This window comes from Schistocerca gregaria, chromosome 1, assembly GCF_023897955.1.
Source record: "Schistocerca gregaria isolate iqSchGreg1 chromosome 1, iqSchGreg1.2, whole genome shotgun sequence".
NCBI lineage: Eukaryota > Metazoa > Arthropoda > Insecta > Orthoptera > Acrididae > Schistocerca > Schistocerca gregaria.
In genome coordinates this window covers 887,557,053-887,581,800 of record NC_064920.1, presented here as the reverse complement: position 1 = coordinate 887,581,800, position 24,748 = coordinate 887,557,053, and positions in this window count along the sequence as shown.

The window sequence follows — 24,748 nt, the reverse complement described above, 5'->3', positions numbered from 1 at the left end:
GCAATGAGCACTTGTTCAGTAGAATAGATGTGTTTCACAGTACCAAAGATGAACAAGCACTTCACAGTACATGTCTACCGGATATTTTTTTCATATTTTGGTCCGTAACACCATCTCTCAAAATATGGAAAGTGAAGTGCTTTCAGTAGAAGAAATTTGTTTCAGAGTATCGAAGATGAAGGCGTGCTCATAGCTCTTAAGATATTCCTTTTAGTGCTCTCTTACTAGAATTTTTTCCTTCGAACAATTGTTCCTCTCATGTCTTGGAAGACTGACCGTAGTCTGTTTCAAAGTCTTCACAACTTTGACTGGACAGGAGAATTCAACGAATGAAAACCTTTACCAGCAGGTACAATTATGACGGCAGAGCTTGTAGCAATCCTGGAGGCACTCGAATACGCAAAGGCGGTGTAACAAGACATCCTTCTAATGTTGGACTGCCGATCAGCGTAACTGCTGCTGAATATAAGCTTTAAGCGTTGTACTATCCACACGTACCTGTGGACCATTTCGAAAGTTAGCAAAAGTATCGACGCTACCGCATAGACTCGAGTACAGGTGAAGACACACAGCCAAGTTCAGGATAGTGAGAAGGGAGACCTTCTAGCAGAACAGTTGGCATATGAACTGAAAAACATCACAATAAAATGTCAACACCGAACTACAGAGTGAACTTCATCTCCACCGACCAATTTTCCGTTGTTATTCTAAGGATTTTGGTACAAGGGATAAACGCCCTCCGGCACATCGTTAGAGAGTAATAATGTAACAAGAGGAAAAATGCCCCTATCGGAGCACAAAAAAAGACGAATATGCATCTGTTAAAAATAATCTGACTGAAATTTGGGTTACCAGCTGCCTCATTCTACCTTTCCAGCACCTTTAAAAATTTTCTCAAACATTTTGGCAGGCGAACATTTTCGCGCTCTTTCAACATGCAACTCACTCCTCACACCCACTAGATCCCCTAACAGTAACTAGCTCATACTCGTTAGTGACCTAATCGCTGCAAGTCGCTCATATCCGTCCATTTTCCCACTTGACCATTCTCACTCACTCATTCAGTCCAGCTCATTGTCGTCATCTCTCTGTGTCGCTCTATCACTGTCCTCTGTCTCCCAGGCAGTCTCTGTCCAACCAATACTGTCTCCTCTGACTCTCAGTCTCCCTCTTGCTCTTTCTCACTGCTAGTATCTCATTCATTCCTTCCCACTGCTGCTGCTATTGCTGCTTCTTCCCCCTGTCACTATCTCTTTCTTCCTCGTTGTCACAGTCACAAACTTAGTCTCTCACCACCACTGGCACTCACCCACTTTGGCTTTCTACTCCTCTTATTCCTCTCTCACCTCACTCTTTTCCTAGCACTGTTCTGTAAATTCTGTTCCACTGCCACTATGTCCCTCTCTTTCTCTCACACCGACATTCTCTCTTTCACTCTTTCTATACAACAACCACTTCCTTCCCAACTCCCAGTGTCTCCTTCTCCTATTCTATCTTTCTTTCTTTGGGCATTGTCCTGCGCCAACGCGATGTCGGCCGCGTTATTACGTATTTGGCAGTATCAGTTGCAGAGGGTGGCTGGATGGCATTCCTGCCGTCACCCAGAACCCCCCCTCCTTCCCCCCAGGACGTAAGTAGTGAACCCCATCCGGCTGCATCTATTGTAAGCTATGACATAGTGCGAAAGTTTTCAAATGTCTGCAAGTCATGTAACTGAGGCGTAACGTGAGGACGAGCCCAGTATTCACCTAGCAGGATGTGGAAAACCGCCTAAAAACAACATCCAGGTTGGCCGGCAGACCGGCCATCGTCGGTAATCCGCTGGGCGGAGTCGATCCGGGGCCGGCGCGCCTACCCGAATCCAGGAAGCAGCGTATTAGCGCTCTCAGCTACCTTGCGTCTCCTTCTCCCTGCAGATCTGTTTGCATGCTAAAATTTTGCGAAAATAGGAGCATAATAGCCTTTCTTGTGCTCCTATAGGGGTATTTTTCCACTGGTTCTCTTCTTTTCCCTGCCGCAGCAGTACACATCATTTATACGAAAAAAAAACCTTCATGGATCAGTAAAATTTTCGTAGTTTATTTATGTGAAACTGAAATAACGTGAAAGTAATTTAACACCTCATACCAGGTTATGTGTCCACAAAACAACAAGCGGTTCCGAGAATGGTAAGGGAGATACTTTACAACATGGAATTAAGCTTATCCATTGCGGATATTTTAGAACCCGTGACTGTTAACTGAATGTAAATACATAAAGTTGCAACCAGTCACTTTCTTGAATAGTTATTTATTATTCCATGAATCGGTTTTCGAACCTCTTCAGGTCATCTTCAGATTGTTTTCTGGAAGTTACATCACTGTTTCTAGCATAAGGCTGGTTGCTGGCTTGCGACAGTACTGTATCCGATGTTTATTGCAACTGTCTGACTTACACATTCCACTATTAATCAGATTTCCAAGGATTTCCAGCGTCACATACCCTCCCAAGAGGTCTTCGTTCCAGGATATATGTCTCCTCTTAGTTTTAACGTTTTTAGTTTCAATTACTTTGTTGATATTTCATTTATGTACAGAACTGTGAATCAGTGAAAAGTGTTCTTCGATTTCCATGTCGACGGTTGGAACTAAGAGACGAATTTTACTGTAGCAATCTATCTTTGTCTGCTGCGACCCGTTTCTTATGCCGGAAACTAGAATTGCCGTTAGTGGTTACTTCTAATTTCCCATATTTGACTAGCAGTACTTTGGATCGTGAGCAATGTCAACGCTCTTGGAAAGGTTGCCTGTCTATCACTACCAGTAGTGACTCAAATCACACGCGATAGCTCCTCACATCAAGACGCCAGAAATGACAAATGAATGGGACTTCACTACAAAAAAAAAAAAAAAAAAAAAAAAAAAAAAAAAAAAAAAAAAAAAAAAAAAGGCTCTGAGCACTATGGGACTTAACTTCTGAGGACATCACACACACCATGCCCGAGGCAGGATTCGAACCTGTGACCATAGCGGTCACCCGGTTCCAGACTGAAGTGCCTTGAACCGCTCGGCCATCGCGGCCGATGGACTTCTCTACAGGTCGCGGCCATTATTGCCAACGATGAACATCTGGGTTAGCACAGAATCGCGATGCATCGGTGAACACAGTGTGATGCCATACATCAGCATTTCGTACTTCCCGCTCACCGCAGCACTTCAAACGCAACCATTTGCGTTGTGCTGTTACCAGAAGACCAGGCATTGGACGGTAATTCCTTGGTCGGGGTGCTGCTAGTCTCCGTTCACTAGTGCACAGTGATACAATGTCGAAGAGTGTTCATAACTTGTTCTCTGATTACTGGCGCAGATGGGTTAAGAAATGCTTGGTGGTCAATATGGAGATCCTTGGGATGGTGGTCAGGCGTGGTCGACTGGAACGTGGACGTCTGGTGTTCCAGCTTTCATATACCCATGCAGTCCAATACTGGACCATGTTGCCACAAGCGAACGCCCCAAAAATCTGGATATTGCATTATTCGATCAGTTGCTCAAATGGAGACCCACAATGAGGCACTCTTCAACCTCTGTCAGGTGCTGACAACTCCGTCCCACACAACTAGGCACCATCTCTGTGTACTTTAGAGTGATGACAGAACAACTGCCGGTGTTCACAGCCCTTGTATACGCTATAAGACCTGATGATTCTGCACACAACAGTCACAAATGCGCTCTCTTGGCCTTTCTATATGTTACAGAGAATTTAAACTCTTAATCATTTACCTACCCACCGGTGGTGTGTACGTGTATGAAGTTACGTTGACATCCGACAATGCCTTCTGGATGTTTCGCCTGTTTTAACTGGTGCAGTGTATATATTGTGTTGTCGGAAAAATGACAGGATAAGTGGAACAACTGTATGACATCAAATTTTGTTTTAAGCTTGTCGATTCTCAAGATTCTCTAGATTGGACGAAACAATGGGTACCACACGGATAATGGAACGGAGAACCACTCATAAAGGAGCGGTACAACCACTTCCGAGTTGGCCGCTCGTCAGTGAAGAGTGAAGTGAGTTCAGGCAGGCCCTCAACACGTGCAGATGAGATTGTTATTTATAATGTAAGGACCCTGGCGATGCAAGACAGACTCATTGCAATCAGCGAACTCGGACACAAGGTTAAAATTAATATTGGATACATTAATTCCATTTTAACGGAACATTTAGACGTCGGGAGGATCCCAGAAAAAAATGTGCAGAAGTTGCTAACTGAGGTGAAGCAATGTCGTTCAGAGATCGCACTGGACATACTGGATACTGTGAACACTAATCCCAAATTTCTTAACACAGTGATCACCTGGGGTGAGTCCTGGTTTATGGTTACTAGCCAGAAATAAAGCTCCAGTTCGCGCAATGAAAGCATCCGTCATAGCCGAGACCCAAATCTGCAAGGCAGATCCGCAGGAACATGAAAGTCATGCTTTCCTTACTGCAAGGGCGCGCTCCATCACAAGTGGCCTCAGGAGGTACTTTGTCGATAAGGACTACTACCAAAAGATTCTACGTCGCCTTCATGAAGCAGTGAGACGCAAACGGAACGCAAACTGCCGGACTTATGGGCAGTGGGCAGTTGGCACCTTCAACCCGGTAAAGCAGCTAGTCATCGTTCTCAATAATTCAGTTTTATGGCTATTCTAGCACCGAGTGACGCCTGGCTTTTCCCTGAACTGAAGAAACTCTGAAACGATCCAGATTTCAGAACTGGGGAGACATTATGTAGAATTCGATAGAACAACTGCGCACCATACCAATAGAGATTTTCCATCTATGCTTCCAGCAGTGACAGCATTGTTGGGGAGGCGTGTGTGGAAGCTTAAAAAGACTAATTTGAAAGTGACTGGAGTCAAGCAAGTGTATTTAAATAAAAACTGATGTAATGAAACATACACTACTGGCCATTAAAACTTCTACACCAAGATGAAATGCGGATGATAAACGGGTATTCATTGGACAAATATATTATACTAGAACTGACATGTGATTACATTTTCACGCAATTTGGGTGCATAGATCATGAAAAATCAGTACGCAGAATAACCACCTCTGGCCGTAATAACGACCTTGATACGCCAGGGCATTTAGTCAAACAGGGCTTGGACGGCGTGTACAGGTGCAGCTGCCCATGCAGCTTCAACACGATACCACAGTTCATCAAGAACTGGCGTGTTGTGGCGAGCCAGTTTCACGGCTACCATTGACCAGACGTTTTCCGTTGGTGAGAGATCTGTAGAACGTTCTGGCCAGGGCAGCAGTCGAACATTTTCTGTATCCAGAAAGGGTCGTACAGGACTTACAACATGCGGTCGTGGATTATCGTGCTGAAATGTAGGGTTTCGCAGGAATCGAATGAAGGGTAGAGCCACGGGTAGTAACACATCTGAAACGTAACGTCCACTGTTCAAAGTGCCGTCAATGCGAATAAGAGGTGACCGAGACGTGTAACCAATGGCACGCCATACCATCACGCCGGGTGATACCCCAGTAAGGCGATGACGAATACAGGCTTCCAATGTGCGTTCACCGCGATTTCGCCAAACACGGATGCGACCATCAGGATGCTGTAAACAGAACCTGGATTCATCCGAAAAAATGACGTTTTCCCATTCGTGCACCCAGGTTCGTCGTTGAGTACACCATCGCAGGCGCTCCTGTCTGTGATGCAGCGTCAAGGGTAACCGCAGCCGTGGTCTGAGAGCTAATAGTCGATGCTGCTGCAAACGTCGTCGAACTGTTCGTGCAGATGGTTGTTGTCTTGCAAAGGTACTTATGTGTTGACTCAGGGATAGAGACGTGGCTGCACGAACCGTTACAGGCATGCGGATAAGATGCCTGTCATCCTGACTGCTAATGATACGAGGCCGTTGGGATCCAGCACGGCGTTCCGTATTACCCTCCTGAACCCACCGATTCCATATTCTTCTAATAGTCATTGGATCTCGACCAACGCGAGCAGCCATGTAGCGGTACGCTAAACCGCAATCGCGATCTACTACAATCCCACCTTTATCAAAGTCGGAAGCCTGATGGTACGCATCTTCTTACTGTCGGTTAAATTTTTCGTCTGCAGCACGTCATTTTCGTGGTGTAGCAATTTTAATGGCCAGTAGTGTAGTTCGATAGCTTTTGAGCAGCCTCTTGTATATATACTAAAAAGGGATCCTAGATCTTAAATTACTTCCTGCGGCTAAGAAGCTCCCATGCGGTCTAGAGGAGGCGTCGTGGTACGTTGAGGAGAACAAGGCGTGAAGGGTTGGCTGAAGCTTCCGATGCGGCCACCACCGCATCCTCCCCCTCGGCTCTGCCGCCAGTAACAAACGCCTCTGAGTGCTGCCCCTCGTCGGACAAAGAGTCACTCTCGCGCCGGAATCGATTTCAGATAGCCGTGCCGCCGCTATCGACTGCGAGATAACTGACGTCTGCAATAACTTCCCAACGTCAGCTGGCGCGGAAGCTGAATAACACCGGCCGGAAGATTTATTGTTCTCACCGTACGACTATCAAGGTCGTTTTTATGTTTGATGCTTGCCGTATCCTTCGTCCCCCAACGAAGCGCGAGTATAAAAAAAAAAGAGTTGATTGCAACGGGAATTAATCATTTTTCATCGAGCATTGTTATTGGACTGCACAAAGAAATGGAAAAAAGAACTATAGGTGGCTGTCATAGCGTGAAAAGTAGTACATATTCTGAAAGCTTGGATTCGGGACAATAACTCTTTCCCCCTGTCAAACAAACAGCGCACGCCACACACTACCGTTCCATCTCGATTTGAGATCTCTTTAATTGGATTGCGAACGTAGCTGACTCAAGATACGACACTCTCATTCAGTAACTTTACTTCCCATCAGTAATACGTGTATTACTGTTAAAGTACGCCGCGCTGGATTACCCCAGCGGTCTTGGGCGTTGCAGTCGTGGACTGTGCGACTGATCCCAGCGGAGGTTCGAGTCCTCACTCGGGCATGGACCTGTGTGTTTGTCCTTAGGATAATTTAGGTTATATATTGTGTAAGCTTAGGGACTGATGAACTTAGCAGTTAAGTCCCATAAGATTTCACATACATTCTTTTGTTAAAGTACAGGTAATAGCGCAGGAAAAAAACAAAATTGGGACTGTATTCAAGCTTGAAGGCGAAGGGTAAAGAGTGCATTACTGTTGTGAAGTGTGTGGGACAAGTTTGTTTCCCAATAAGACATACAGCGAATACCGTCGATATTTACACTACATGCAGATATTTTAGGTGCAATATAACATAGATAAATTGGAGGTGATAAATCAAACTAAATTCATTTAGACCGGTATGAGCCGTTGCAGACGACGGGTCTCTTGTACCAACTTAAGCAGAAAATATTTCTGAACAATTACCGAAAGTTTGTCGTAGTATTTCGGGTCCACTCAGTTTAATAAGAATACCTTGTACCTTTTATTCTCTGTTAGTGAATTAGTACCACCGATAGCTGATGTACGTAAGACATTTCTTGAAATATGAGACAGGATTGTGGTTGGGTAAACACTCATCTAGCAGTAGTGGTAATTTTCGCTGACGATACTACGATACAATAAATCCCCTAAAAGAGAAAACAACAGAAGAAATTGCTAAGATTTTTTTCTTAGAACTTTTAAGTGGTTTTCTAAAAGTGAATAGTTCTTCAATTCTGTTCAATACAACAAACGGAGTGACACTAATAATGGACGCAGCACTCAGTAAACTGAGTAGAATGCTCGAAATTTTTAAGTGTACACACTGATCAAAACTTGCACTGGAAGAAACAGATAAATGAGCCACTCAAACAGTTAAGTCGAGCTACTTGAGCTCATCGTATAATTGCTCGGCTTGGAAACCGGCGAATAAACCTCCTGACATACTTCGCTTATTTTCTAACCGAATAACTCTCAGCTGTCAGTGCCTCAGACAGGAATTCAAATTGCCTCAACAAAAATATTTGATCATTTGCGCAGTAACATAAAATCTTACTGAAATAATGGTTGTCTGCAAAACCTGAGTAGAACTGAAAAATAATACATTCATTAATGTTCAGTTTAGAAACTTGTAAATGACCAACATATTGGTATCCACTGAAACTAATCTCGTATGTATATCATGGGAACTGACACGTTACATATATTTTGAAAAAAGCTCACGAGACATGTCATAAACTAATTAAGTAAATTTTATATAGGAAGAAAGACTGTCCAAGAGATGATTAACAGCTAATGAAGATATATAGGAATATTTTGCAAAAATTATTGCAAACCGATGCACAGCTGCAGTACAAACTTACTAGATGTGGCTAAGATAGCGCTTAACACTAAAATCAAATCGATACATCAACCTGAAAGTTTTGACGGCGAGGGTACACCTATGAGAGGAAGTTGGGCGTTGCAAGATGGCAATGCCTGAAATTGTTCCAGAGAAGTGCTTCAAGATGTGCTGTAAAATATACTTTTCGGATGTCCATCACAAACAGAGTCACTTTGATCTCTCATCTGCGTTCTTCGGTAGCAGTGATTTAAAATAGAACCAAAGACGAGCAGTGACTCTCATTTGCATCTTTTTAGAAATGCCTTGGAGTAGTCAACACGCGTTGTGCGAAAGGTGCAGCGAGCCTTAGTGCCACATGGACCAACAGTTTGGGTGCCATGTTGTAAGTAGTGTTCCTGGGCCCTGAAGTCACACAAGTTCGGGGGACTCTGCTGGTTTTCGATGTACAAACCTTTATGCAACTTGCTGCTCGTTGATTGCGACAACTGGAATAATATATGTTAAAGCGGTAGGTCGAAAGTAATACCGCAACCGAACAACCAAGCCATTCACGTCGCTGCTGCTCAGGTAAAAGTAAATTTTCTGCTGTCGTCGGATGACGACTTGACAGATCTCTCGCGAACGCCTACATTGTCTCGTGTATTATTTGAATAAACATTATGCGTCTTATCTCCTGTTTAGCGATTTAGTAGCTACCGGTCCAATAACATGTAGAAGTTCTACAGTTCAAGTAAGATTTACAAACCGACTCATTGCCGTCACATTAATTGATTAAGTGAGGTTATTACATTTGTAATACATTTTCTCATTTGAGTCTGTCAAATCCTTTCCTTTGTGCAGCTTCGTAATCTCCCTACCTAATCTTAAGTTCTATTAGAGTCTTGAGCATAGTCACAGAGAAGCTGTCGTTAATTACACCTGTAACAACAAGAGGAAGCTGGTGCCTGAATCAAGACCAGGAAAGGAAGCTGTAACGCAGTTGTCCATTTATGTAAGAGTATCACCAGTATCCAGATGAGGGACCATCATAATATCTTCATAACCCAATGATTGTTGCGTTGATTGTCACACAAAAATATACCATTCCACTTCCACTAGCAGTCTAGAAACTTGAACGTATTTGGTACGAGAATAAATCCGCCAGGCTCAGTTTTATATTTATGGTACACGATACAGGACTGGAATTTTATTGATTTTTGGAGTATATTGAACTTCTATAATCTTGTTATGCATATTTAAGGATTATTGAACATCTGTTCGTTCAATTTTGTGTTAGTAGTTCTCAGGGACGTTTCACTGCTGGGAACAGCTGGCAACTAAATTTAAACATTTTTTCTACAGTCAGAATCTCATCACATCGTTTAGAGTAGGTATAACAACTGAAAAATTTAATTTTCCAGTTCAAAAACTGTAAATTTCCTTAATAAACCAACATTCCAGTGTCATTTATTGAAATTGATACATCATTATTTGTATCGCAGGGGCATGTGCTACATTTTCTGCGTTACGTGAAACTAATGCTAAAAACTAAAGACGTCATGAGATTAATTTTTGCTTCTATTCTGACAACATACAGTGTCGTCCAAAATTAAAGCAACAAACAGTTATTTCTCCACCGTGTGTCTAATTCATGATAAAATCATACAAACGGTCAACCAGATGTCCGTGCGACCTTGTTCTGCACGGAAGACTGCATTCCAGTCGACGGATCACCCAACGATGACGTCAGGGCACCTGATTACCAGGTAGTCCCACATGCACAACAGATGTGTACACAGTCACAGACTGTGCAGTATGGCGCAGAGAAGATGCCTACCATACTCTTTGCGGTGGAGGGCCATAGAAAGAACGGAAGCAAGACAGTCGCGAAGTAATTTGTCCCGATGGCTTAATGTGACTCGTTCTATTGTTTTTCGGATGTGGCGACATTTTATAGAGATGGAAACTGTATCCCGAAGACCATGGCAGGGCTGACCATGTGTGACTTCAGAAGAGAGGACCCTCATTTTTGGCTGTAAGGGCACGTCAGTAGGGCTTTAGTACAGCACTGAAAATGGAATGTGAGCACGCAGCATCCACTGGTCATATTGTATTTTGGCAAACGTTGTGTAGAAGGCTTCAGCAGAGTGGCCTTTAATGTTGGAGACTTGCTGCATGTCTACGTCTGGAGCATCTTCACAGAAGACAACGTCGAGGATGGAGTCATTTTCTTGCCACCTAGGCGGTCGAACAAAGGGCCAATGTTGTTTTCACAGATGAGTCCCGATTTAGTCTGGAGAGCGATTCTCGATGGATTGGCATCGGGACCCAACGTGGAGCACGATTTCCGGACCCAACCACTGGGAAAAGAGCCGATATAGAGGAGGATCCCTAATGGTGTGGGCAAGGATTACGTTTTCCACTCGAATCACTATTCATGGAATTGTAGGGGTGAATCGGCAGGGTTTAACTCGTGCCAAGGATCGTGGAGAATCTTGGAACCTCATTTGTGGATGTTGCGAGGTGCTGTGTGCCCAGACTCCGTATTAATGGACGATAATGCTCGCCCTTACAGGGAACGGGTGGTCGATGTTCTCTTGGAAACGGAAGATACTGCATGCATGGCCTGTGGCTTGCCCGATCTTCCAATTTGAAACCCTTAGAGCATGTCTGGGAAGGGCTAAGTAGATGGCTTTCATCACGTCAGCATCCACCAACCACTTTACAAGAATGCAAGCTGATCTGAAAGAAGAATGGGCATTACTGCCTCAATATGAGACTGATGACATCACTCACAGCATGCCCCATGTTTGCCAGGCCTGTATTACTGCCAGAGGGGGACACACCCCATACTCAGCACATTAACCAGATGGAATGTGTGTGCAAATCCGTTAAGTTCGTGAGAACGAGGATCATTTTTGTCGACCGCTATGCATTTTGCAATTGTTTAAGTTCTCAATACTTTGCATTGTTTCTGCTTTCCTATCACTTGTTTATATTGTGTTCTGGTAAAATAAAGACCACTTTGCAAAATTTCCGTCTGTTGCTTTAATTTTGGACACCAGTGTATTTATAAGTTTTAGTTTGTTAGTTCTCTTGGAGAACAAGGTTTTGGAGTCACTGAGACTGTTAGAGAAAATGGTATCCCCCCAAACTAACCCAATGCAAAAAGCAAGGAAATTGGAGAAATATGAAAGAGGTACTATAAATACAAAACAAAAACTGCCTTTTTCTTTGTAAATGACATGGCAGGTCAGACGTTTCTACAGTATCAAATTCAACTGGTGTGAACGCAGTAACTAACGTGAAAACATATTCTCAACGATCAAAGAAACACGTCAGATTTCCTCGACACTCCTTCCTTACAGAATACAATATGAATATGTGTGGAACTGGACGATTGGATCAAAACGTGAATCGGTACACGATAAATATTCTTAACAGTACTGGGCTCTTTGCAGTTGGCTATTGGATGTCACTGTAGACAACTCCTTGATGCTCTACCTCAAAAAGGAAATATGGTCTCTCAGGTAAATTTTCGAACATAATTTTTTCAGCTGTTTTTGCGGGTATACGAGACACCACGGAAATGGCCTGAACGAACCCTGCACTCCAGTACTGTATGTAGTATGTGCGCTCCGATTTGATAGAATGTAGCATCTGAATGTTGAGATACACGAACTGAAAAAAGACGACTATGCATTGGAGTAAACTGTAACACATCAGCACTTAACCATTGCAAGAAATTTAATGTCAAACTGTGTGTTGAATGTTTTGCTGCTTATCATACCAACTAATTACTTGCATTTGTTTATGATTTGAAATCTTTATTCGCTTTAATTTATTTCATTCAGCACAAAAATGTGTAATCTTTTCAGATAAATGCATGTTTTGCTCTGGCTCATGCTTAACATTACACTGATGGTACAGTACATAATTTTGAAAGTGTGACGGTAAATATTACTATTTCTCTTTAAATACTTCTTTTTCGATACAAAATAAAACAAGGTAAAAGTAATAAATTAAAAAAATTAACGAAAAAATAATTCGAACCTACTGTGTTAACATAATTTCGAAAAGAATATGTAAGTAGGTGAATACAGGGTTATACAAAATCAAATAGGGGTAATGCAGGAGTAGGTTTAATATTGAATAAAAAAATAGGAGTGCGGGTAAGCTACTACAAACAGCATAGTGAACGCATTATTGTGGCCAATATAGACACAAAGCCCATGCCTACTACAGTAGTAATAGTTTATATGCCAACTAGCTCTGCAGATGATGAAGAAATTGATTAAATATATGATGGGATAAAAGAAATTATTCAGGTAGTGAAGGGAGACGAAAATTTAATAGTCATGGGTGACTGGAATTCGTCAGTAGGAAAAGGGAGAGAAGGAAACATAGTGGGTGAATATGGATTGGGGCTAAGAAATGAAAGAGGAAGCCGCCTGGTAGAATTTTGCACAGAGCATAACTTAATCATAGCTAACACTTAGTTCAAGAATCATAAAAGAAAACTGTATACATGGAAGAATCCTGGAGATACTAAATGGTATCAGACAGAGATTTAGGAATCAGGTTTTAAATTGTAGGACATTTCCAGAGGCAGATGTGGACTCTGACCACAATCTATTGGGTATGAACTGTAGATTAAAACTGAGGAAACTGCAAAAAGGTGGGAATTTAAGGAGATGGGAGCTGGATAAGCCGAAAGAACCAGAGGTTGTATAGAGTTTCAAGGAGAGCATAAGGGAACAATTGACAGGAATGGGGGAAAGAAACACAGCAGAAGAAGAATGGGTAGCTCATAGAAATGAAGTAGTGAAGGCAGCAGACGATCAAGTAGGTAAAAAGACGAGGGCTGCTAGAAATCCTTGGGTAACAGAAGAAATATTGAATTTAATTGATGAAAGGAGAAAATATAAAAATGCAGTAAATGAAGCAGGCAAAAAGGAATACAAACGTCTCAAAAATGATATCGACAGGAAGTGCAAAATGGCTAAGCAGGGATGGCTAGAGGACAAATGTAAGGATGTAGAAGCTTATCTCACTAGGGGTAAGGTAGATACTGGCTACAGGAAAATTAAAGAGACCTTTGGAGAGAAGAGAACCACTTGTATGAATATCAAGAGCTCAGATGGAAACCCAGTTCTAAGCAAAGAAGGGAAGGCAGAAAGGTGGAAGGAGTATATAGAGGGCTTATTCAAGGGCGATGTACTTGAGGACTATATTATGGAAATGGAAGAGGATGTAGATGAAGACGAAATGGGAGATAAGATACTGCGTGAAGAGTTTGACACAGCACTGAAAGACCTGAGTCGAAACAAGGCCCTGGGAGTAGACAACATTCCATCAGAACTACTGACGGCCTTGGGAGAGCCAGTCATGACAAAACTCTACCAGCTGGTGAGCAAGATGTATGAAACAGGTGAAATATCCACAGACTTCAAGAAGAATATAATAATTCCAATCCCAAAGAAAGCAGGTGCTGACAGATGTGAAAATTACCGAACTATCAGTTTAATAAGTCACAGCTGCAAAATACTAACGCGAATTCTTTACAGACGAATGGATAAACTGGTAGATGCGGACCTCGGGGAGGATCAGTTTGGATTCCGTAGAAATGTTGGAACACGTGAGGTAATACTGACCTTACGACTTATCTTAGAAGAAAGATTAAGAAAAGGCAAACCTACGTTTCTAGCATTTGTAGACTTTTGACAGTGTTGACTGGAATACTCTCTTTCAAATTCTGAAGGTAGCAGGGGTAAAATACAGGGAGCGAAAGGCTATTTACAATTTGTACAGAAACCAGATGGCAGTTATAAGAGTCGAGGGGCATGAAAGGAAAGCAGTGGTTGGGAAAGGAGTGAGACAGGGTTGTAGCCTCTCCCCAGTGTTATTCAATCGGTATATTGAGCAAGCAGTAAAGGAGACAAAAGAAAAATTCGGAGTAGGTATTAAAATTCATGGAGAATAAGTAAAAACTTTGAGGTTCGCTGATGACATTGTAATTCTGAAAGAGACAGCAAAGGACCTGGAAGAGCAGTTGAACGGAATGGACAGTGTCTTGAAAAGAGTATATAAGATGAACATCAACAAAAGCAAAACGAGGATAATGGAATGTAGTCGAATTAAGCCGGGTGATGCTGAGGGAATTATATTAGGAAATGAGACACTTAAAGTAGTAAAGGAGTTTTGCTATTTGGGGAGAAAAATAACTGATGATGGGCGAAGTAGAGAGGATATAAAATGTAGACTGGCAATGGCAAGGAAAGCGTTTCCCTTAGTTTAGCATCTGAGCTCAGTAGGTTTAAGTTAGCTTAAGAGGGGGTAGACTATATAAGAAACTAACTATGATGAATTGGAAGAAAAGCATTGAGAAGCTATAAGAAAATGGTTTGGCCAAAATAAAGTAGTGTACAGTGGAGAAAAACTATTTTTGAAAGAGGATGTGAACAGAATACAGAAAGCATGCTTGGATAGGATTTTTTTATTTTGGCTGGAGCAAATGTTGAAATAAGTGGGACGATCTATGGAATGAGGTTTTGGGTTGAACTGTAGTACCAAATGTTACCCTGAAAACAAACCCTGTCCTTTTCTTTTGTGTTATTCGACTATGTGTTTGTGTACCCTTGTGTATTTATTTTCTTCCTGTCTCTGTGTACTGTTTCATAGAATTTTTTCTCTTCTAATAATAAGCTACATTCACTATGATGAGGAATACTGTTATCCTCAAATATAATTTGCATTAATAACATGTTATTTACTTCGTGAATATGTTTACACGTTATTTATTCTGTTTTGTTCTAACGCTCATGTGTTATGTTCTTTAATAATATATTTTGTACCTTTGTTATTGTATTCTCATGTTATAAAATTGTAATTGACACCAGTTCATGAAATTAAGTAACTTGTAAATTACATTTCACTGCACACGTTTCTGTTGGTCATAGTATATGGACAATATATGAGAAGTAGGGACTGATAGTGTTTGCACGTGTGTTAATAATTCAGCAAGGGACTGGATAACAGCGCTACTGGTTCTAAGGACATTTCAAAAAAATTCTTTGTGAGTGGACAAGGGGTGGTTTATGGACTTGCTGTATTGTCCACAAGACTCTTCGATGGTGATTGTGCACCTGCACAGTCGCAACAGTTGGCTGCTAGCCATCTCTACAAGGACTACAGTGGGTCTACACATTTGATGACTCACCAATACCATTATTTCTACAAGGACTTCAGTGGGTCTGCAGCTGTGATGACCCACCACTACGATACTCTCTACCAGGACTACAGTGGGTCTACTCTGTGTTGACCTACCTACCAATATTCTTCAAAACTTCGACTGACTCTGCTGTGGGTTTGCTCTGTTGTGGCCCATTACCTGTCAGCATGTCAAGAGTCAGCACTGTCTTTCCGTTGGGAGGACAATACTACTTCTTCAAGACTGCATGGAAATCCACTACTTCTATGTGCCTTTTCTTTTACTACTCAGACTTTGAGAAAAACACTGCAATTTTACTTTGATGAATGATCAGGACTGTCTTTATGGACTGTGAGAAAATTTTAGCTTTTGACCAACATTGTATCGATAAGTGTGTGCATTTAATATCTTTGTTATTGTAATTATGAAAAAAATTTTCAAATCTGTATTGGCTACTGCTCAAAACAATTTGTAAATTTTTTGTGGGGAGCATGGGGGCTATGTAAGTAGGTTGTTTAGGTTTTTTTTATTGGTAACACCATGTAGCGCTCTGTATGAAAAATCACTGGCTACGCTGTGCGCAGTCTGTGGCTGGTTGGCATTGTTGTAATACTCGCCATTGTAGTGTTGGGCGGCTGGATGTGAACAGCGCGTAGCGTTGCGCAGTTGGAGGTGAGCCGCCAGCAGTGGTGGATGTGGGGAGAGAGATGGCTGAGTTTTGAAATTTGTAAGACTGGATGTCATGAACTGCTATATATATTATGACTATTAAGGTAAATACATTGTTTGTTATCTATCAAAATCTTTCATTTGCTAACTATGCCTATCAGTAGTTAGTGCCTTCAGTAGTTTGAATCTTTTATTTAGTTGGCAGTAGTGGCGCTAGCTGTATTACAGTAGTTCGAGTAACGAAGATTTTTGGTGAGGTAAGTGATTTGTGAAAGGTATAGGTTAATGTTAGTCAGGGCCATTCTTTTGTAGGGATTATTAAAAGTCAGACTGCGTTGCGCTAAAAATATTGTGTGAAAGTTTAAGCATAGTCTTGCACAATTTTTCTAAGGGGACGTTTCAAATATTTTCTTTGTTCTTACCTATGGAAAAGAGTAAATGAGAAGCTGGAGAGAACACACACACACACACACACACACACACACACACACAGAGGCAAAACATCGTAAAAAAAGGGGAAAGCCCTTCAATTAGAAGAAAAATATTTCGTTGCTTGGCTTTCTGCAAAAAAGTGTACCAGTACAGAAACCCAGTAACTTTTAAAGGAGATAATTTGTTGCTGTAGTCTCAGCAAAAGAGCGAGAAGAGGCCGCAAAAAACACTCGAACGCTGATAAGATAAATAATGTCTGAATCGGGAATGAAAGTACGGAAGATTAAAGATTGTCTCACGTATTCGAGACTGAGTCTGACCGTTGGATGGATGAGGCAAACTGACGTGCCCTTCTTCAGCGAATTATCTAGCATTCCTTTCAAGTGCTTTTTTGGGAATAGTGGATGATCTAAAACGAAAAGCCTAGATAGTGGTGTCAATCTCATTACTGTCGAATATGAGTCCAATAACTTAAGCACCACAAATCCACTCCATAACAGGAAAACACAAACACGAGATTACATCAAGTAAATGGCAGAGGTTTGGGGAAGAAAACGTACTAATTTTTTTTAGAAATTGAAAAACACTAACGTGAGCTGATTTTCAATAAAATGCAAAGATATTTAGTAGATCACCAAAAATTACTTTATTATCAAGACTTACTGTACTGCCAATGACGATATAATCGAGGACGGAAAATTATCTCCGGTGAACACAAACTCTATACGAAATGTTGCTAGAGCTGCGGTGAACACAAACTCTATACGAAATGTTGCTAGAGCTGCGAGGATATCGGTCAGGGAACTAGGAAACATTTGACTTAATATATTAAACTCACTAATTCATACAACCAGTTCATTAATTGAACACCACGTGACATTTCGGTGGTTGACAATGTTTAATTTTTGTTTTTCTCTACTTCGCGATTAGTTGCCCGCTGTTGTCGCATACGTGATCCAGTGTGACATCCGCTGCTTCGCCAAACAGTGTGGCCGTCACCGCATGTAACAGAAACGTGCTATCAGCGGACTCCGATCTATTTCGATAGTCACCTCGTACTTGTAAAACTGTTTTGATAAGACTCGACGGCGTCACTTTGATCTACGAATAAACATTATGTACGTCACCTATACAATCCCTGTAGCCATCTGTTTGCACTTGAAGTTTCGTCGTATGACTACACCCCGTATTTTAATGACAAGTCATATTTCTTCCTGAACTGTAAGTGTGAATTTTACAGCAATTTATACACGAAGCCAGTTACTGTAGTGTAGAAAAATGCATTTGTATTGTGCATTTAAAGTCATATTTACACATTTTTTCGTAACAGGTTGTATTTCGGCCAACTTTTACCAATAATGCACATATTTGTCATATCTTTAAACATGAAAATGTTGCACACGCGACAGTTTTCCGACTGATATTGTCACAAATAAACACAGTCGTTACTACAAAGTTTCACTTATCGGGACTATAGTAGATAATAGGCGTAACCCACTAGTCGGTTCGCTGGCGTAGGACTTTGTTGCTGGAGGTCGACTAAACACTCTCTAAGCCAACGAAGGGGGTTTCCAACGTAATAAACACCGCACACGCGGTCACACTATTCAATTTGAATACAAACTGGTTCGACAAGCTGAAACTAAAATACTCCAAAGCATACATTTCCTAGGTTTTATTTATGATCTTGGAGAAAAGTTCTTCTGCACTGATGGGGAAATATTATTTTGTAAATCACATGTAATTAAAATTAGTGCTGAAAAACCCTTTAATGTGGAACAACCCTACAATACGGTCAAACACAGCGTCAATGTGAAGGTAAGTGCTGAAAATGACCACAGACAACAGGGTAGCCAACTGTCCAGTCTTAGACTGTACAGTCGGCTTTTTAAGCAAAAATTGTCGTGTCCGATAGAACGTCCGAACCTGAAGTCCGATTTTCGGGCCCTCTTAAATTAGGCTAAATTCCAATTTACTGATTTTTTTATTTTTTTTATTTTTCAGTTTTTACAGAAGCCAAACGATGGAAATAAGAGACAGTTAAACTTTTTAATTTGATTATTCTTTGGCTTCAATATTTTGTATCAGATTGTGCAAAGCTGGGGGTATTGTGGATTTGTCGGAATGATTTCCACTGTTTTTTTAATGTAAGTTGGCGCGTTCATTTGTTCGGGAAGCTGTGTCAAAGAGGTCGAAGAGGCCGTCAAGTCATTTTAAGAGCGCGCCAATAAGAACGAACTAGGAAATACAGGCTAATAATAGCTTTATTTTCTTATGATAGCTGCATTCACTTCACGTGGTCAATAAAGCAGAGATACAAAATCAGTTCATGTCTATTTGTTCCTCTGCACAGTTATATAGCGATAAAAAACAACAAGCAAAACAAGCCGTCATAATGTCGCATTTCCGTCCTATTATTGGTGCTTGCAAAAAAGACCTACTAATTTTAAAAGGAATACCGCTGTCGAACAAATGAACGCACCGAGTGTACCCGCTGTTGCGAGCGGCTGATTGATGAAGTATTTAGTTGTCGTTGTATTAGGTGAACTACACGCGGTATGCGTTGGAGTGTTTAAGAACAGCACTGTCGTGACTAAGTGACGCGTGTAAGTATATAACATCGTATTATAGGTAATCTACTCAAATGTAGTAGGCTCAAAAACAGCACCTTGACTGTAATTTCAATGACATGTGGCTACAAGAAATAGACTTTTCGGGATGGCTTTCGAAACAAGATGAACATACCGGACATTGAAAAACGTGCTCTGTAAGTTTTATAGCGAAATACGACTCAGTAAAACGTTAAAACGTCACACCAGTATCAAGACTCATATTGATAAGGTGCGGGATGTATTAAGAAACTCCACTGTTCAAAGGTATTTCGTGCCAGCGGAAATTAGTCAGGAAGAGGAAGCGTCAGCAACAGAAGTAACCTTTACATTTCATAGATTGAAACATCGTCGCAATTATCTTTCACAAGAATGAGGAAATGCTCTCTTGTCTCACACAGATTCGAAACAATCATCCGAAATTCCCTGTGGACGTACAAAAGCTGAAGCTATTGTAGAGATGTGCTGGCTCCACATTTTCTGCAACAAATTCTGAAAAAAGTTGGTACAGCTTCATTCTCGATTGCATGTGATGCTTCAGATAAAGGAAATATGATTTTTTTTCCAGATGCTAACCAGTACTTCAACCAAAAAATTGGAACAACTTCAGTTGTTAAAGACTTTCACAAAGATGATGACGAAATGGTGTAGATAGATTGCTCCACAACTGCCCCCTCTTTTCTAAGCTAGGATGAAGACGATACTGCCAGACTTATTTGGACATTCGTAATTCATGAAAACGACAATGAAGTGGACGATAAAGTAACACTCCCAGAGATTTACATTTATTTTGTCCACAATGTTACGCATTTATTTAATACAATCATAAAACAGGCGGAAAGTGGTTATATCCAGATAACTGAAATACATTCTGCATTGCTGAAGTTGGGTGCCGGAATTATTAATAGACAAAGAAATAATTTCTTTCCATTCAAGGTATTACAAGAGCTGAAGAAATGTCCGCAGTATGAAGAAGCAAAATTTGTCAGACATGCTCAGCAAGTCTCTGCTAGGGTTCTGGAATATCTAGAAAAATGGTTTGACTTCAGTGAAGATTAAATTTTCAAGCTTAGCTCTCAGTTAAATCTTGAAGAGCCCCTTAGCATGGAGAACATAAGGAAACTTATAGATTACTTCAATATAAATATAAACGGTGACGAATTATTTTCTGAAATATGTGCGACGAATGACTTCTTGCCATTCATTAAGGACTTACCAGACGAAAACATATCAAATAAACGGGTGAAATTCGAAGATACAAAGCACATAATTTGCTGGAACTTGTTGAACATGTGGTAGGAGTGCCACTGACCATTGCGTTCATAGAGAGGATTTTCAGCTAAATATCTGGAGCAATGAAAGAAACAGTCTAATATTGTAAATGGTGAAAGCCGAAGTATTTGTGAATTTTAACTATAGTTTGAAATGTGTTGAATGTATCAAATCCGACAACGAGAGAAAAACTTGTTAAAGATGTGATGTCAGAAAAAAAGTATAACTTCAAAATACAACTTGCAAAGAAAAAGAGATTCGCAGAAATGACTAAACTCACAGTATTAACAGTAAGTATCGTGTTAAATAAATGTATGCTTCCTATCGCAGCAGCTATAATGTATGTACTGTATAATGTGTTGTGAATAATAATAATAATAACTAATTGTTCAGCTCTCTGGTTTTGGTTCCAGTTAAACTGGTAATCCTAGCGGACAATCTCTTATGTGAGCAGACAGGTCTATATTTAACCGTTCAATCATTCTTTAAGGACTTGTGTGAGATGACTTGGCCTAGCAACAACCCATTGGATAATTTGAAGAATTCAAGTATCAGACGGCTCTTGTGGAAGTAGACAACACATCCAATTCCAGGCCAAACTACATTGAGAAAGAACTATTTATTCTTGCAGTACGACAAGGTGCTCACCAAAATACGAGTTAGGGTTGCTGACCAAAAAGAACGGATCTCCATAGATGAAACCACCGATGTGAGGCGGGCATCATTTCGTAAATCATGATGTTGGGCTCACATGGACGCGAAAGCGATAATACAATTTTTTCGCGTAGTCAAAGACATGATATGAAACGCTATCGATAAGCAATATGTAGCTGCGGTGAAAAAATAGAAAATGTTTTAATATTGGACTTGAACTCTGATTCCTCTCGCGCTACTCCGAGTAGTGAGATAATCTGTTTATGTACGAAAGCAATTTGTCATTGCTGCGTAACTCCAGACATTTGGTTACAAACAGAACATAGACAGATTTAAAGAGGCGCATCAACGTACAGATATATATTAATATACTACCAAGCAATAATTATTATGTATATGTAAGTGTCTATGTATAATTTATGTGATTTCTTGAATATCCATTTTATTAATCTTTATGTCTTTTTAGTAGTTTTAACATTGATGCAAGCGGCTCCACCATGGCAGAGGTTTGTGTGCAATCTGATGGATGAAAATTATAAATTCCTATCATAAAAGAACCGTAAGTCAATCTTCACGGCAGTTAACTGCAAGAAGTCCGATATTTCACACGGTAATGCAAAAATACGAGCTCAGCCACCAATGTCATTGTTAAAACGCCAAAGAATGTGTGAGATAATAATATTGCTTAATCTTAATACTTTGAAATATTATTAATTATCTGATCTGTATTCTCATTCTCACATGCAGAAGTAACATTACTATTACTTATATTGGCGACTGCCTGTTAGGACTATGTTACATGTATTATACCATCTGTTCTCTTTTCAACAACTACCGGAGGAACAATTACCAGCCATTATTTGGAAAACAATCAAGAAATCATGGATATGACCTGGCCGAAATTGCAATCTGCGGATCCAAATTCCAGATTACGGTAAGGCGGAACATGCACATCTTCATTCAGTTTATAGTGTGCTCAATCAGTCTTTAGATTCAGTCTTAAATTCATCCAAAATTCAAATTCATTATTTCATTTTATTTCATTTTCTCACAATTGGCGAGTTCATAGAAATTAGAACAATAGTTATAAGCTTAAACAATAGGTTCTTTTCAATACACAAAATGACCGTATACAAGTTCATTTCATATAACATGGCGGTAAACCAGCAAGATTGAAATTTTGCGTGTGAAGATGTGGATTCATTTACTCATATTAACGGGTTAAGTGACTTTATTATAAGGATTACGCACACATTTTACACACTTACGAATTTAATTACTTTGTTTCCTCATTTATCATTATAGGCAAAACCACAAAACAATCCAACATGGAATAACAATTAGGTAACATGAATACTGATGCACACACGAGCACCGACACATACGACAACAAAAGAATAACCAAATACAAAATCAGATTGTGACACGAAGTAATTTCATTTCTTTGCGGTCAACTTTCGAAACATCAAATTCCGAACCAAACTTCCGCTTGCACGCCTCAGCTAATGACACGATGGGGGCAACGCCATTTTCTAACAAAAATTTTATCCCGATATTTAACACAGTCATGAAAGGTATTTCCAACCAAAATGAAAAACAGACAAAGAATGACTAACGCGTTTCGCAATTTGTGAAAGACAATGCAAACCACACAACAAAGACCGAAGAATGACTGACACGATGACTTGACAACATTAACATTCGTTTGGCACAGCAAGTAAACCACTTGTCAGAGACAGCCTGAGAGCTTACGTGGCAGCACGATCAGACAGTATCAGATATCAATGCTGTCAAACATCAGATAGAAGACGTAGCCACAGTCTGTAAAAATACGGTTATCCAGAAAGACATCAACACTCCTACAAACGATGAAATACACACCACGGTGAAGGTTGTTGAACGTATACTCAATGAGGTACTCTCACATACCCACGACACTGTACAAAAGAAACTGACAGACACCTTGCAAACTTCAGTGAACAATTTCCAACTTGGACAGCCCAGAAGGATAAAGATTTCGATACGTGTTTGAATGAGAAATTGCCAGCCATAGTGCAAGACAGAGTTATTAATTATATGTCGAAAAATAAAGAGGTGCTCGACCACACAGTACGATGTACCACATCCGAACAGACACATACAACAATCCTTCACCTACACAACAGTCTGACACACGAAAACACAACACAAGATTTGGTAACAATGTCACTGTCATGAATCGCAGCTCACAGGAATACCGAACATGCACAGTGACACAACCCAACACATGACACCAGAATCCAATTACAGTTACTGCTCAGAAGACATACATTCACAACACCCACAAGAGCACTACACATTATCAGATCGGAGCAGATCCTATGAGGAAGAAGAAAGCCTGTTTGAACACAGGAAGTTTCAACCCTTTATTCCAGGAAGAAATACCATACATCCTGTGATTTTCCTCAAAGCATTCAAAAATGCCTTTCCTCGCTCTTGGAGTGACAGGAAGAAAATATCCCACATCGTTGATTACATTCCAGGCGATGCAGCAGTCTGGCCATACAAAGAGATTGTAACAGATACGAGCTATGCAAATATGCATTCCTGTATAGTTACTGGTCAGAGACTGTTCAGGCATGCATTAGGAAACAGGTAATGGAACCTGAGCACTTCAACCCAAAAAATGAAAACCTGAGGTGATACTTTGAGACATGTCTCAACGTGTTCCACTTCCTCGACGAACCAGCAGGACCCGGTGATATAATCGGTTCACTCAAATTCCAATTGCCGTTTCACATGAAAGATGAATTAGTAAATTTCCCTGACGACGACGCAGAATACTTTTTAGAAAGCCTTGGCGCTACTGATATTCTCTACGAAGAGAACCAATAACACCAGTCCCGAAACAGAAATCATAATTTTTATCTAGCGTCTATGCCTACCTTGCAGGCCAACCAACCCAACTCAAGCGCGCAGTGAAATGTTTCTTTCGTGCAGCCACAAAATACACAAACGATTTCCAAAATTCACCACCCCAATACAATGCAAATAACTACAGTCATCAAAACAACTCCACACAAGGGGGGCACCCAACAAGATACGAAAATTTATTGGCTTCAATCCACGAACAAATCATAACCAATACAGACAAAACACTAACAACTTCCGTAATGGACAATCTTCAAGCACGAAACAGTGGCAGATACACAATACGAATTACGCAGCACCACTAAACCACACGCAAAACTAAAACTTTTATCCATATAATAAATTTCGTTACAGTCAACACTGGCAGCCACTGCCGCAGGCGATACAACAGCAGGCCAACTCTATTTCATACACAATAGCAACACAAAAATCAACCTGGAGAACGGCGACGACAACAACCACAGGTAAATATAATTGAAATGCAAATCGAAACGTCACTTCCAGCTAACACTGAAATAAAGAATTTAACAAACCAAGAGTTAAACTGGACGCAATCATTATAGAGCCTTAGGGCGTGACTGAGAAATTATTGGGGGGCTGGGGGTAGCTTCGACATACAATTGCTATTTGACACACCAAACACTAACACATCACAGAGTAATAATATCTGGTTCACACCACATAAATCACTCATACTTGAGATACAACGAACAAG